Source organism: Microtus pennsylvanicus, chromosome 5 (genome assembly GCF_037038515.1).
Source record: "Microtus pennsylvanicus isolate mMicPen1 chromosome 5, mMicPen1.hap1, whole genome shotgun sequence".
In the NCBI taxonomy this organism is placed as follows: domain Eukaryota; kingdom Metazoa; phylum Chordata; class Mammalia; order Rodentia; family Cricetidae; genus Microtus; species Microtus pennsylvanicus.
In genome coordinates, this window is record NC_134583.1 from 110,025,746 (window position 1) to 110,043,196 (window position 17,451).

A 17,451-nucleotide genomic window follows, 5' to 3' on the forward strand; every position below is an offset into this window, starting at 1 on the left:
ATACAGGCTAATAGTCTCTGACAGCTATCAAACTTTGTGTCATGTTAGTTAAGGTTTTTAGGTATACAGAGATATATTTTAGATAGGTAATCTTCAAACACTTCCAAGACCTATAGAATATGGTATTTAAAATGTTTTAATGACTTAGTCTTTATTGACATGAAATGTATCTGCTCTCACCAGCAGTGATTTAAAGTGGATGATGCGTATCGAAGAAACTCCATGTAGCATTTGCTTTCTTTGTGGCAAAACCTAGCCATTGGGGCAAGAAACTGCCCTTGCTTTGACTGCTAACAGTACACTGTCCAAACTGTACAAGCAGGACTCAGAAAGGAGACTGTCGAACTTTGCCAATAGGGTAGGACACTCCTTCAAAATTTCTCGCTTCTGAAACAAGTCTGTTAGATATTCTAGGCCTGTAGGCCAAAAGATTGCAGAAGAACCTTGGATGACTGACCAGGCAGCCAAATGTTTCTGTCATTTCTCACATATTTTTGTAATTGCTTGCTTGCACTTCTTGATTACTCAAGTAATACTATTTCCTTCCCAGATCTTTGATGGGGTTGAAGACCAAACTGTTAACAGTTTCCCAGATATTGGCAAAAAGCACATTAGTACAAAACTTTGGATTCTCCAAGAGAGGACAACTAACGGAGTGATCTCTATAAATATGCCAATTACTTATGAATTAGACATTGAGAATGTATTTCTTACTTGATAATTGTTATTGTATGTAGTTTTATTTTTGTTAAGGTTATTACCTTTCTATTTGGACAATACTTGATAGATAATTTTTACTGTGTGTAGTTTTACTATGTTAAAGTTAGAACCTTTTCTTCATTAGACAAAAAGAAAAAAATGTTACAGAAATTCTGTCACCTGTCTGTTGACCAATTGAGAGGAGCATTTTGGTCCAAAAGGCAGGGTTTTCATTGGGGTGGATGTGAGCAGAGGGTGCGCCAGTCTTTTTGAGCCAGGAAGTCGTGATTGCAGTGCCAGGGCTTTTTGGAGATACCTTGTGACCCACCTTAGGTTTTTATATTTGTTATAATAAATAAGCATAAAGGAAATCAGTAACAGCAAACAACTAGTTGTGAGCTATAGTATGGGTGTTAGGACTTTAACCCAGAAGAGCAAAAAGTGTTCTTAATCATTGAGTTGCTTCTGTAGCCTGGAGTTTTATCTTTTGATAAACTGAAAAGATAACTTGGAAACTGCTTCCTGAGATTTTATTCTTGGCAGACAGTATTACACAGGCACAGATAGGAATAGGACCTGAAGCTTTAAACACAAACCAATGTTTATTCAGTTTTATAATTTTAGAGGTTCTAGAAGATGGTTTAGGAATAGCACTACCTCAAAGTAACATAGGACTTGTATTTTTGTTTGCTTTTATAACACAAACATTAAAGCCTTCATATTTATTTAGCTTAATATTTTAATGTTGAAACTTTCCTTGAATAGAACTCATGCCAGAAGTGGAGTCTAACTCAACATATACAGTAAGTCTACAGTAAATCTTACATGGTAGAATTAAATGCTTCACCTCTGGCAACTTAATTATATAGCTGAACTTTTGAGAGACAAAAGCTATCAGAAGCTTAGTGGAAGATAAATGTTATCACACCTTCTACAAAGAGAAAGAAGCTATAAGATATGGTATATATCCTGCATAAAATAATTGAGCTTTTGTAACAGAAGATTGGTAGAAGCATGTAAGGCAGATTGTTATGACATAACATGGAGATGGCAGTAAATTTTGTTAAGGCTTTGTAGTCATTACAAAAATTACTCTTAAAACAGAATTAACTATTTGTTGTCTTTAATATGTCATCCATCAGACAAGTTCATCTTTGGAGTAAGAATGCATTGAAAAGTATTGGTTTAGTAGTGGAAGTAGATTTTAAACTTATTTTAAAATAAAATCACATGAGACTCACGTGAATAATAGCAGCAGCAGATGCAGAAGGATCAGTAGTTTAAGGCCTCTCTGGGCCACAAATCAAGACCAGTTTGTTTTGGTTTTTGTTTTAAAACAGGGTTTCTCTGTGTAGCCCTGGTTGTCCTGGAACTCACTCTGTAGACCAAGCTGGCATTGAACTCAGAGATCTGCTTGTCTTGCCTTTCGAGTACTAGAATTAAAGATGGACACCACAAGGCCTAGCTAAGATACTAGGTTTAAAATAAGCAAGAACATAGCCAAAGAAACAAAATACACAGAAACTTTGTTGTTCAATTGAGCCCCATATTCTTAATCTCAAACAGTCCTCCAAAGTAGCCTCCAAAGTAGCAATGGGTACAAGCTAATGCCACTGTACAAGCTGTAGTGAATTATTTTTGCTGGATCACAAGGTACTAGAGAGGCACTTGAGTATGACTTTTAAATAGGTGGTGCTGTAGTTGTACTGGACTGGTCGTTCCCTGTGTGAGCTATTGTCTTCCAGCTCCTGTGTTTTAAAACAGCATCTTTATGATATGGCGCATATTTAGAGTAGAACTTTACATGTAAAAATGTAGAACTATCATGAAGAGCAACTGAAAACTAAAAAATTGAGAACTAAATCTTTAACTTGAAGATAAATGATAAGCTTTTATTTTAAAAGTTTTGTGTAGGAGGAGGCTCTGTACAAAACTACGGGAACACACAAACTTCAAATCTCTGAAGAGAAAGAATAGTTTGACTTGAGAAGTAGCCATTGAATAAACAATAGCCAGTCTCCAGCTGTTGACTGGGATGTATAGAGAAAGAAGATAGGTTGCAAAGAGGATTTTTAAAGTTAGTAGTTACAACAAATGACTTTAGTCTTCACTATGGTTTTTATTTTCAGAACACTTGCTATTTGCTATTTCAAATAGGCTATCAGCCATCCTATTTATGATACTGATTACACACTACATTTTGTTAATCATGTGGTTTTTTGTTTGTTTGTTTGTTTGTTTTTGTTTTTCGAGACAGGGTTTCTCTGTGGCTTTGGAGCCTGTCCTGGAACTAGCTCTGTAGACCAGGTTGGTCTCAAACTCACAGAGATCCGCCTGCCTCTGCCTCCCGAATGCTGGGATTAAAGGCGTGCGCCACCACCGCCCGGCTATGTGTTTGGTTTTTCGTGACTTTTCTAGACAAGGTTTCTATGTTCTGGCTGTCCTGGAACTCTTGTAGAGCAGGCTGGACTTGAATTCACAGAAATCTGTTTGCCTCTGCCTACCAAGTGCAATGACTTGTTTTACTTAATATATTAAGCTTTTGTTTTCATTGCAGATTTAACTTCTGAGTGCTGCAGTGTAGATTGGACAAGTACAATAGAGATTACACAAACTTGATGTAACACTGAAGGAAATTTAACAAAGGAACCTGCCTTTGGAATTCTTAGATGATAAGCATTGTTCATCACTTTTTAATTACTCAAAAGTTGTTTTTATTTTAATTAATAATTACCATGGATACAGAGTCTTTAAACTTCTGGATTTTTGATCCCTCAGAAAGTTTCCACCAGAGTGCTAAGATTATAATACCTATAATGAACAACTCCTCATTCCCTGTATTGGAGGTTGGGGATTTGAACTTGGGGCCTTAGTAAACTAGGCAATTACTCTACTGACGTAAACCCCAGCTCTTTGAAAAGCTATTTTTATAATAAAAGTCAGATCTTACATATTATCAGCCCATATGAACTCTTAGTCTGAAAAGGAAACTCATTAGAATAATGTTGCTTGATAATCAGATCAAGATTACATAGGTATGCCCTTGTATTTTCAATTCCTTTCTACTCAGGGCAGAGCTAATAATTTTTAATCTGTATGAAAAATGAGTATTTAGATTTTTTTAGATAGATTTTAAAGACAAGCCAAGAAAACTTGAAATCATTGGCATTTTCTCTCAAAGTTATAGATACAAGACAGGTGTCATGGTGCATGTCTTTAATCCTAGCTCTCGGGTGGCAGAGGCAGGTGGATTTCTGAGTTCGAGTCTATCTTGGTCTACATCCAGGGCTATGTAGAGCGACCCTGTTTTGAAACTCAAAAATAAGAAATTGTGTGTGTGTGTGTGTCGAAGAGTGGGGGAGGGAGATAAACTGAGCTCATGCAAAGGTTATGCTAACATCTTAAGATGTGTTTTTCTGATGTTAGTGAATGTGTCTTCTGAAGATTCCTTGGTGAACAGACTGAATTGCTGAAGACATCTTAGAAAGAATGTATAGCTTGTCAGTATTGCAGTCTAGATTAGACCATTAGCCGTGATTGACAGCTTACTGCAGCTAATATAAATAAACTATGTGCAGGTAACAAAGTGTCTGGTACAAACGTAGTTGTTTGTAGCTCCCCATGTCTTGACTATTTATCTCTTGTTTTATTAGAACTCTTGTCAACATGGTACTTGGGAGAAATTTATTATCTGGAGATTCAGATTTTGAAAAAATCCTTAAGTTTTTTTTTTTTGTTTTTTGTTTTTTAATAAACACTCCTAGCATACACAGTTTACCTGTGAGGAAAGTTATCTCTCTTTCCTTACACTACAAAATCCTGATTCCTGGGGGAAGATGGGGCCTTATGAAAACCTTTTGTTGTTTTATGCAGGGTCTCAGATGTTGGAAGCTTGCATTGAACTCCTGTGTAGTCAAGGATTGTCTTGAACTTCTAGTTCCTCCTTCCTTGTCTTTAGGGTGAATACTGGGATAAGAAACATGTACTGCCACACTGGTTTATGTGGTTCTCGTGATCAAATATAGGACTTCATACCTTTTAGACAACCACTGTACCAACTGAACTGTGTGTTCATCCCTGCAAATTCTCTTTTGAGTTTTTCAATTAAGAAAATGGAGAATTAAAAGTAATGATATATCAAAAGAATAAAAGCAATTTCAAATCATTAAGTGTTAAAAAAAGGGAGTGAACAAACATTTCTTTATTTGGATAAGTTTGTTCCCACTTTTATAGCTTCTTGGATATTGCTTATTCCTATCAAATATCCTTTAGTCAAGATTTTAAACATTCAAATGATATTTTAAAGATCATCTAATAGGCAAATTCACAAAGCTAGCAGTAAACTCAGGTAAGTAGAGGTTCGAAGATTCCTGATGGTATCTGTGATAGTGACTTAAAGGGAAAGATAGTCCTGAAGGACAGCAATTTGTGTTTCTAACAAGTAATATATATATGGGATACAGTGTCTCACAATGCTTTAGAAAATTTGATAGGAATAAGCAAAAACACTTTGGGAGTGGGTGTTCAGGGAGTCAGGGTCTCTTTTTAGTCCTATCTAGTCTGGAAGTCACTGTGCTTACTAGGAAGACTGAATTGACTTCAAACTTGGAGCATATATATATATATATATATATATATATATATATATATATATATATATATATATATATATATGGCTTATAACAACTCTGTTAGATTAGTAGAGGTTTCTATTCATTTGTTTTTGTTTTTCTAGATGATTTCTCTGTTAGGCCCTGGCTGTTTTGGAACTCACTCTGTGTAGACCAGGGTGTTCTTAAACTCAGATGTTCCTGCCTGTGCCTTCCAAGTGCTAGGTGGGCCACCACCTCCCTGCTAGACTAGTAGTTTGTAATGTATGATCTCTTACCATGAGCATTAGCATAACTTGTTATAAATGTACATAATGGCCTTAATAAAACGTTGTATCATTTACTCTCCATAATTGGCCTGGGAAAGAGTTGAAGTCTTATAGTTAGATTTTTTTCATTTTGAAGTTTGACAACCATTGCTAATTCATTTGAACCCACCCTTATCCATTGCTCTCAGGTCCCTGATACTAAAGAGAAATAAAAGAAATGGTTACTATATGACTACTTATCTAATGTAAATACTTTTTATTAAAGGCCAGGAGAAATATGAATTATTCCCTAAATCTTAGTGTTTGTGCTTACTTTATTTAACATTTGACTTACTGAGTTTATCTCTAGGGGCTCTCACCAGTTTCAGGATTCTACCTGAATTACTCAAAAAGAAACAAAAATTAACAGTAGTTAATACTTATGTATTAGTAGTATAGCTTATGCCTATACTAATAGCATCAAGCTTTTGAGATTATTATTATTTTTTTAAAATATTTATTTATTATGTATACAATATTCTGTCTGTGTGTATGTATGTAATGGGGGCACCAGACCCCATTACAAATGGTTGTGAGCCACCATGTGGTTGCTGGGAATTGAACTCAGGACCTTTGGAAGAGCAGGCAATGCTCTTAACCTTTGAGCCATCACTCCAGCCCCCGAGATTATTATTTTTTGAGATGAAGTTTTATACAATCCAGCCAAGGATTTGTTAAAAGCTTCATACTCCCATCTTCCAAGTTCTGGAATTACAAGTATTTACCACTACGCTCCACTTTCTTAATTTATCAGTAATGAACTAGGAATTTAGGTTAGACAAACCCAAAACCTTCAAATTGTGAGAATACTTCTGGTTTTTATAAGCAATACTAGAATTATTTATTATAGACATACTTAAAGTTATGGTTATTTGTAGTAGTCTATTTTCCTGAAGGAAGCACATTTGCAAATAATAGCTGTTATTAGAATTCTCAATGCTGTCAATGCTATTACTTGTATTAAAAAGTATCGAGTGGCATCTTCTGAAAGGTGAATATTTGCAATAGGGTGAATATAATAGCTTTTTAAAATATATATATTTATTATGTATACAGTGTTCTGCCTGCATGTGTGCCTGCCTATACACCAGAAGAGGGCACCCGTTCTCATTACAGATGGTTGTGAGCCATCATGTGGTTTCCGAGAATTGAACTCAGGACCTCTGGAAGAGCAGGCAATGCTCTTACCCTCTGAGCCATCTCTCCAGCCCCAAATATAATAACTTCTAAAGTTACTTGGATTAATGATGTGAACTGAAGTATTGCAATTATAACATCTGAGAGGTTTTCCAGAATAATGATGTAAATCAGAATTATTAGTATGTGAAGTATATAAATCCACATTTTTAGTGTACTAGAGGGCATCATGAAATTTACTTTTAGATTTTCAGTGTATTTGTACACATTCTTTGGTGGGGAGTGGTGTCAGGAAATTGGATCTTCTGGAGTTGGACATAGAGGTGGTTGTGAGCTACCCAGCATGGGTGCTGGAAACTGAACTTTGGTCATCTGGAAGACCAGTGCTCTTAACCACTGAGCCATTTCTCCATCCCCCCTTTTGAGGCAGATTCTCACGTAGCTCAGGCTGGCCTTGAATTTGCTATGTGACTGAAGCAGGCTTAAATTCCCAATCTATTTCCCAAGTGCTGGGGTTATAGAAATGCACCGTTTCCAAGCTCAAGTTTTGTAATTTTGGGGTAAGGTTTAAGCCTCTATTATTTACCAAAGTAACTGGCATCAGTCTTTTTTTGTTTGTGAGGCTAGGTAATGGTAAGATATGTCATATGTGTACTGTTGGTGTTTCAAAATTTTTTCATAATATGAAAGTGGTCATATTGAAATTGGGGAGGATACTTGGTTTGATAGGAATTTTTCAGTCGATAGAAGCTCTATCACTGTAACTCATGTGTTCCTGGAACTTGGAGGGTCCACCTGTGCCACCCTTGTGAGCTCTGGTATCATGGGTATGTGCACTACCATGCCAACTAGTGTTCACTTACGTTCAAACAAGGTTTTAGTATTAAAAATCTCTTGTCTATAGGGATCATAAATATTTGGTCATTTTCAAAGTTCTATCTATCCCTAATACTTTAATTAAAGCAGAATATGCTATGGACACGAATTATTGGAATTAGTAAATGGTGGTTAATTATAAACATTTTCAGAAGAAGAATTGAAGCAGTGCTTGTATTGCTGCCAGTGTCCATACCATATTCTCAGCCTTGGTGCATGTCTTAAGTATATATAGCTACTGCAAATAGAATCTGCTGAGTCAGTTGTCAATAAACCAAGTGGTGTTTTTAGATAGAAGCAACTTCTATAAAGTAGTAAAAATGATTTTTTAAAAAAAATTGATGTGATCATTTAAAATTTTTAAAAATGCCAGATAGAATGTTTTCTAGATTTTAATAGAGAGACTTTTCTTAAATGATTGCTATGTTGATCTTGATGAGTATAGGGTGCTAGAATCAATTTTGCTGCAATGACTAGTTGTCCTGTTTCTTGTTTGTTACTCATGTGTTTACGAAAGGTTTCCAAGTATATTTTTCTAGTCTTCTATGAATTACAAGGTTCTGAATGGATGATACTCAAAAGGATACTGGAAGACATTAGATGTACATATGACATTATTATTCCATGAGTTGTGAGAGAACTTCGTACTCAAAAAGAGGCTTTATACATAAGAGTTGGCTTTGACTTTTAAATAAATAGCATTTCTTCACTTAAGTTTGTCTTGCATGATGGTCATAAATACTGTATATTTTATCCAAATAAAGTGTTTAGTATACAAATTCCTGAGGGATCCTTCCTCATACCTATACTAAGTGAATCTTGGGGAAGGCCCAGAAATCTGTCCTTCAGATAGATGTCCCAAGAGCCTATTAAATATACCAGAGCAGTATTATATTTTTGAGTGTTTTATTGGAATTACACGTCTTCAGTGTATTTGTAAGATTTTATTTTTAATTGAGAATTCTATGCATGCACGTGTTTTGATAACATCCACATTCCACTCTATACCCTCCAACTTCTCCCACATCTGCATTGCATTTGACTCAACTTTATGTGTTCTCTTTTCTTTAAGGTCAGAACTCACTTAGTGCTGCTTATATGTGCATGGGTATAGGACCATCTGCTGGAGCATGAGTAGTTTCTCGGGCTGCTTCTCTGAAGAAAAATTTACTTTCCTTCTCCAGGCAGCCATCAGTTGCCACTAGTCCTCATTTAGTGGTGAGACTTCATTGGCTCTCCCTATCCATGGTAGGCTTTTTGCTGCCATGATCTTGTGCAGGATTTATGTATGCATTCACAGCTGCTGTAAATTCGTGCAATAGGCTTGTCATGTTCAGTATATACTGTTCTGTTGTGCGTATTTGTTACTACTGACACTACCATCTTTCCATCCTCTCTTCTGCGATAACCCTTGTGCCTTGGGAAGGAGGTAGTGATGGGTACATCCCCTTTAGAACTGGGCACTAAGATAGTCTTACTCACTTCACCAGGTGTGAGTCTCTATTAATCACCATATGCCAAAAGAGGTTTCTCTGATGAGGAATGGGAGGTGCACTTATTTATGGGTGTAATGAGAAGAACTCGGGCTGGGGTAATAGTAGCTCATGGTAGTGTTTATCTGAGTACAAGGCCCTGGCTGTGTTCAGTGTGGATCTCTATGAGTTTGAGGCCAACCTGGTCTACAGAGTGAGTTCCAAGAGAAGAACTCAGGGCAGTTTAATACTGGGTGCATTAAATAGAATAATATTTGCTCGTTTTAAAACTTAAAACTTTCTGATCTAATTTCCTCCTGTAAACATCTAATTGATGTGTATCTTTTTTCTCACAACTCTGAAAAAAATGCCTAACAATGGAATGTTTTACCTTTTTAAACTATTGAATAAACTCAGGTTATATTGGTAAGTATTTTAAAGTATTGTGGTTTTGGCTTAAATACATTTAACAGAATTTTGTTTCTCCCTTTATAAGAATAGTAATTCATCATTGCTAATGTTTTTGAAAATGAGATGTATTTGTAAAATTCCCAATATAAGCTGTTTTAAGTAACCTGTTGTCTGTAAGCCCTAAATTTAAGGTGTGGGATGTCCTAATATTTTCTGTTAGAATATGAAATGTTTTCTTTTTGCATGCAGCTTGACATTAAAGATTTTCTAAACTAGAACATGTCTACAGATGAATGGTGTCCTTATTTAAACATATTCTCCAGGAAGCAATGTTTTGAAGATAGTGTTTCATTGGTTACTGCCTTATTTAATAATTTTGAGTCTTAGAATTTTTAGTTTACAGACCACATATTAAAATGAAGTTTCAGTATTGAATGCAAACTTATTTCCATTTCTCTGTAATGGAATTCTGTAGACTCTACTCATCAATAACTTATCAAAAATGAGTTGTTTTTAGTTGTTAAATATCATTTAGTTAAAGATAATTAAAAGTACCTACTTTGAAGGGTAACTTAAAGAATTTAATTATAGGCTGGGCGGTGGAGGCGCATGCCTTTAATCCCAGCAGAGGCAGAGGCAGGTGGATCTCTGTGAGTTCGAGACCAGCCTGGTCTACAAGAGCTAGTGCCAGGATAGGCTCCAAAGCTACAGAGAAACCCTGTCTCGAAAAAAAAAAAGAATTTAATTACATTTGGAGGCAGTGAAACTTTTTTTTTTTTAAAGAAAACTTAAACTTTTGATTTATTTAATGCTTATTGGCAATCTAAATCTCACTGAAGTGGTATAAAATCCAGGATGTAGCAACTTGGACCTGTGTAATAAATAATGCTTTGATTTCCAGGTTCCTAGAAACAGGAAAGGACCATAGGTTCTTCCTCCCATGGGAGTAGAGATTGGACTCTGATACAGTAGTAAGGAAAGTTGACTTTGCTCTATTACTCCAATTCTTTATGAATACTTTAAGTCACTTAGAAATTGTTCAAGCTTCCATTTCCCTAGAGTGTTTACACAATCAGTTTTCCTCAGTGTAAATGCTGGAAGAAATAGCTGCCTAGACCAATTCACAGTAACTTCAAGCCTCATGGGAAATGGATAGCTATATTAGCAATTGCTTATACTTAAATAGACTTTATCAAATTCTGGTATACTTAAAAGTTTAGCTACTTACAGATATTTTACTTGCTATTTTAAGAACACTGAAGTAAGTATATTTGTACTTAATTCTACATAGCATTCTGTTCTCATAAATACTGTTGGGATATGGCTTAAGTCTTGTTACTCAGGAGTCATGTGGTTGGAACATGTTGATTGACTGAGTAAGAGTTGTTTTCATCAAACTTTTATAGGTTGGAACCTACTTTTAAGTCTCTAGCTCAGTATGGAGGAATGTCCTTGAAATGTATTATGGAACCTAGTCTTTTGACTTCGTATTTCATGATGGGTTCACTTTCTCTCAGACATGCTGTTACCATTGTGCCACATTGCTGTGACAAATCTGTTTTTCAGAGAGAAATCAGTGGTGCCTACTTGATCTTGGACTATGAACCCCAGAACACAGACTAAAGATAATTTAAAATGAAAAACTTTATTAAGTTTTGAAGCTGTTTTGTTACAGTGATGCAAAACAAACTATTGAATGTGCCACCTAACTGCTTAGGCCACCAGACCCTTAGGAAAAGGAATAGCATAATCAAATCTGTTTCAGATATAGTGGCTACAATGCATAATACTTGATTAAGAGACTTCGGGGCTGGAGAAATATCTCAGAGGTTAAGAATAGTTATTGATCTTGATTAGGACCAGTGATCAATGACCAATGATCAGCACTTACAAGGTGACTCAGAACCTCATACATAACTCCAATTCCAGCCAGGATTGCTCTTTAGACGCTACCTGCACCTGGTCCACATACATACATACTGGCAAAACACTCATACACATGAAATAAAAATATTTTTTAAAGCTCTTTAATTACTTAAAAGCAGGGTTTTTTTTTTTTTACTGAAATATCTGAACATGTTTCCAAATATCCTTCAATGCTTTTTATCGCAAATGTTGTAAAGTGAAAACAAGCTACTTGCTTCTCAGTGAAAACTTTGCATTTTACAGTGTAAGTGCTGTGATAAAAGTATTTACAATCGGAGTACAAGCTAGAGGTTGTTGTGTTTCTGTGATCTGGAGGGGAACTGGGAGAAGGGTAAAGTGAGCTTGAGAGTAGATACATGTGACTGGATTGTTAAGGTGTGTGGCAGGAAGAAATGACTCTAAAGATAAATTCAAAGTTATGGGTATAGTGGTACTTGGGCAGAAGGACCATGAATTTGTGGCCCAGCTGGGCTACATAGTGAATTCCGGTCAAGCCCAGATGACAGCATGAGACAACAAATAAGTAAGTATTTCTAGTTAAACATCCAGAGAAAGATGCATGGATTTTTTTTGACATTCCTAGAAGACAGTTAAAAAACAAATAAATGACCCTTTCATTGTGAGGACAAGGAAAAGAAAAAGCACACAATTTTGAAAACTAAGAACCATTTGGTTGAATGGTCTTAGATGTGTCTTTAGTGACATTGGTGGACACCCCGCTTTTATCTCCAAAAAATAATTCTAATGAGTTTCAAGAGTTAGCGGATAATTGTCAACCAAAGTACTTTAAAGATCTGTCCCAGTGTTTGAGCCCAGGTTTACTCTTTCTTGGTGTTTCCAGATAGTGACTAATTGGAGTGACTTCTGGGGCCTAGAAACATTCCAAAGAAAGTTGAAATCCATCGACCAGAAACATACTGGCATTGGAAAGGCTCAGGCATTAACTTTCCTGGGTTCCTTGAGAGTAGGCATATGAACAGGGTCTGTGATGACTGGCTTGGTTAATTTGTGTTAGCTGTTTAGCCATTCCTAGTGTGCTGTGTTTAACCCAAGAAAGAAAAAGAGGTGTAGAGTATATAAGAAATGTACTCAACACAGCAGAAAATGGAAGGAGATAAACCACCATGAAATACTGGAATTGGTTTAGGCCATTCAGAATGGAAAGATAAAACATTCTAGGAAAGGAATTCTGAAGATCACAAATGAATAATTAGTAGAGAACCTAAAAAATTTAATTATAGAGGAGTTTTATAACTGGCAGAATCTAGAATACTAAGCAGCACCAAGAAGAAAATTTACCAAAAAGAAAACAAAAAAATTTAATTAAACTATATACTTCATTGCTTAGCTGTAAATACTATTAAAGTCAACATGTTAAAAATACTGACTTTAAAAGCCACATGGTATAATATGCTTACAAGAACAAGGAAGTTTATCAGCTTTTGTTTAAAAGTATGGTGTCTAGAAGAAGAAAAGCTTGAAGCATCTGTTTCTTATCACTATTTAAATAAGTTATTTTACTTCTGCAATTTATCTGCAGGATTAGGATAAAATGGCTACTTTCCTTGTCATGGGATTGCTATAAAAATATGTAGACACTTAGAATAATTCCTGTATGAATAAGTCCTATGTAGAAAGTATGAGGGAGTGGAGTAGATGTGAGGGATATGATAGAGTACATCTAAAAAGAACCGAGTAGCGTATTGTTTGAGGATGTGGAGATAGTTGGGAAATGGCTTTGAGGATGGAGAGAAACTCAGTAGTATATTGCTTGCCTAGCATACCTAGGGCCCTGGGTTTGGTTTCTCTCTCTCTCGCTCTCTCGCTCTCCTTCCTTCCTTCCTTCCTTCCTTCCTTCCTTCCTTCCTTCCTTCCTTCCTCCCTTTCCTTTTCCTACCTCCCTCCCTCCCTCTCTCCCTCCCTCCCTCCCTCCCTCCCTTCCTCTCTCTCTCTCTTCTTCTTCCTCCTTACCCCCCCACCCCCACCGAAATAGCTGAGAAGTAAAAGCAGTTACCTCTGTGAAATACTTGGAGAATTCAGGAGGTGTGGTGGGCTAGGGCAGAAGATTGCTTATTCTTAGAAGCATTGAATGTTAGCGTGAATTTTCAAAAAAATGTGGAGAGGTTTTTCTGTTTAGGTTTTTAACTTGTAGTGTTTTTGTTTTGTTATAATAATCTGTAAAGAGATTGACAAGTTGAGAGAACAACATAATGAATCCTTTAACTTCATTCATTATCAACTCATGGCCTGTTTGGCTTTTATCTGTACCTGCATACGTAAGTACCAGAGGATTATTCTGAAGAGTGTCACAGTTGCTCCAAGAAAGAACTCTACCATCAGCTTCAAGAAGTTGAGTTAGCTGATAACCTTCTGTGCGCATAGCATTTGAACCAAAGACTTATTGGGCCTGTCAGTTTCTGCAGTGTGGTGCTCTGGTTAATTTCTACGCCTGAGTTCAGTGTTGTGTTGACCAAGACTTACCCAGGTCCCTGAGAACTTTCATGTCTTGCACTTCACTTTCCTTTGTACACAATTAACCACCATGGTCTACAGTTCCTTATTGCCTAATTACGATCTTTTCTCCATATCTTTTAGAGCTGTCACCTTCTTAACATCTGCTTCCTAAAACATCAGCCAACATAATAGGTAGTAAAAATGATTCTTTTTAGCATTTCTAGAAAAGAACTGACATCAGATCTCAGACTACAATCCTTAAAGGTTTGTTTACAGATCTTAGGAGAATTTTGTTTTATAACTTAGATTGAATATATGCTTTGGGGAGTCTGGAATTTTGATGTGCACCGTGAGTCTTAAATGGCCAGCTTTTAAGAACTCTGTACTCTCTAATGTGTTGGCATGGTAAAACATTTTGCATGTTGCAGTTTGGTTGGAAGAAGCATGTTCTGTGTGGAGCAGTACCTTCAAAGCTTGAATCTGCTGTGTATGTTTCCTCTGGTCATTCTGTACAGTGGCCATAGATGGACTGTGTTCTGAGGAGTTCTGAGTCTAGTGAATCTCTTGCCTATGGATAAGAACTCTTAACACATAACATAAAATCACAAAGCCTGCATGATGACCACAATAGCAATTAACTTGTCGATGCCCTTCCTATCTCTGTGTAAAATTGGAGGCCATTGGGATGATACACACCTGTAGTCACAGCACTTGGGAGGCCAAGACTAGAGAATTGCAAGTTGGGGAACAGTTTGCACTACAAAGTAAGGCCCTATCTCAGATCAGCAAAAACCAGCCAAATAAGAAGAAAAACTCTATTCAAGCTCTTTATTTTTCAAAATGTCTACATTCTGAGTATGTACTTTTTGAAAAACTTAGACAAATGGATGGTGTTGAAACATGCTTTTCAGACTGATGATAAAGTTACAGTACTAAAGTATAACTTTCACATTATAGCCGAGGAAGTAATCCCTCCTGAAACAAATTTCTTCTTAATATGAGGCAGAAAGTGAATTCATGATTCAAGAATTAAAAAATCGAGTTAGCTGGATTGGTGTTTCACATCTGTAATCCAGTTAGTGTGGACTACAGACACTGTTTCTAAAAGGAAACAAATCTAACTATTTCATTACATACATTGAAGAAAATGTCGCATTTCTATATTCAAGTTTGACCATTGACCTAGAGGAGAACTGTGGATGTAATAGCACTTGTGAAAGAAGATTCCTTCTTGAGGTTTTTCTTTTAGCAACTTATATTTGTTAGTACTGTGTACCTTAAAGTTAGTAAAATTTTTAGTTTGTAAAACTACCAGGTGAGGTGAAGTTCATGGTTTTATGGATGAGGATTAGTCACAGATTTGGAATAGCTTTCCCAAGGGTACGCAATAGCAAAAAACCAAATTGGAACTCTAAACCCAGGCAAGGTAAAAATGGAACATATTTTGAATGAAGACCCAAGGATAGTAAAGAAATAAACACTTTGTTATGAGCTAAAGAAAAGCACTAAAAACAGTACCTTTTGAAAGATAATTAAAGGTGGGCAGGGGGGATTTAAGGCTGTCAAATGCTCTCTCTTTTCTGAAGAGAGTGTTTGGATTTCTTCATGGGATTAAGACATGAATAAATTCCAAATACTTAATCTCTGGTTCTGTATCAACTATCTACCCTTTCCTGTATCAGAACTGTGTCAGGACAAGTCTTTCCTTCCATCATTTACAGTCTGAACAGAAGCTTTGCTAAAGGGAATTATGGCACTGAAGATAAATGAACCAGAATGTCTCTGGGGCACCTCACCAATACTGGACTTTCCTTCATCCGATTAACTGAAATGTAGAGTCTTGACTAAACTGTGTGATTAAAGATCTCATGCAGTATATACTCATGGTAGGCAAGTCAGATATGTCGTGAGAGTCATGGGCTTGCATAGTCCTTGTTTGGTTTGGAAAAACCATGGAGCAGCTTCCTCAGATCAGCTTCAATCTGAACAAGCTACTCTTACTTGGCAAAAGGTTAATTTTCTTCCATTAATTTCTACCTTCTTTATATCTTTGTTTTTGAGACAAGATTTCTGTGTGTAATAGTATTGGCTATCCTGAAACTGACTTTGTAGACCAGGCTGATTTCAAACACGTGGAGATCCCCCTGGCTCTGCCTCCCAAGTGCTGGGATTAAAGGCATGCACTACCACCTCCCAACAATCTCTGTCTTACTAATGCTGATTCCCAAGGGTATAATGAATATTTATGTATTCCTATGGCATATAATTAACTTGACTGACTGAAAAAATTTGTAAGTTTAATATTGAGTCTCATTTCCAGTATTCCTTATTTGGGCCAGGAGTGTAGCATGAGAATGTGTTTCTTAGTGAGTTTGCAGATGGTGTGGTAATACCCTTGTTTGTATACCACACTTAGAAGCGCCAGAACAATGTGCCTCACCTCGGTTGAGTGGAAGCAGTGAATGCTACTCATTTCCTTGTAATCAATAATACACAAAGGCTGCAGCAGGTCCTAATTTTATAGAAGCCTGAGTGTATTGTTTGATTGCTTTCTTTGGCCTGATGATGTCAATAAAATGGGCCTGAAAAAAATTTTTAAATGTCTCTATGTAGTGTATGTGGTTGTCCTAGAACTTGCTATGTAGCCAGTCTGGCCTCAAACTCAGAGATCTGCCTGCCTCTGCCTCCCAAATGCTGGGATTAAAGGTGTACACCACCATTCTGGGCTTAAAATAAATTTTAAGGCATTAAAGTAAAGGATTATGTTAGGTGTCTTCCCTACCCCCATGGTTCTACTTCCTGCTACATATAAAATTGTAGGGCTTTGTTTTTTGGCTTATTTATTTATTTAATTATTTATTTGGTCTTAAACATTACTAGGAAACATTACTACATTTAAGAACAATGATTTTAACAGGGATATTCCCAAGAAAATGGAAGCTGTTGGGGCATGTTAGCTAGGTTCATGAATGAAGCAAATGATGACACTTGCTAAACTGGAGGACCCAACATCAAGACTGGTAAAATAATTGTAACAATTAAATTTTTTAGACTTTATTTTATATGTAATGAGATTTTGCCTATCTGTATGTCTGTGCACCATCTATGCACTTGGTGCCCATGAGCTCAGAAGAGGGTTTGGATCCCTTGGGACTGGAATTGCAGGCAGTTGTGAATGGCCTGGTGGTTACTGGGACCCAAACTCTGGTTCTCTGTAAGAGCAGGTGCTCTAACACAGTAGTAAGTGTTGTTTGTGGCTGAGCTGTCTCTCCAGCCCCTATTGACTTTATTTGTTTAGTGTATATGGATGTTTTCTGCATGTATATCCCTGTACCATGTGTTTGCCAGGTACTCACAGATGCCAGAAGAGGGTGTGGGGATCCCGTAGGACTGGAGTTAGAGATGGTTGTGGGCTATGATGTTAGTGCTAATAATTGAACCCAGGTCCTCCAGTGCCTTTAATCTGATGAGTTATTTCTTTAGCTCCACTGATGTAATTCTTAAACCTAAATATGAGAGAAGAGTTTGTGCTTTAAATACTCCATCTCTTAGCTAATA

At 36.5% G+C, this 17,451-nt stretch overlaps 1 protein-coding gene across 1 annotated transcript in view; it reads left to right on the top strand.

Annotated features, from left to right (window-relative positions):
- The window catches only part of Uhrf2 (ubiquitin like with PHD and ring finger domains 2), an 80,569-nt gene that overhangs the window by 35,887 nt on the left and 27,231 nt on the right, over positions 1-17,451 (top strand). The gene's annotated exons all lie outside the window — the stretch shown is intronic.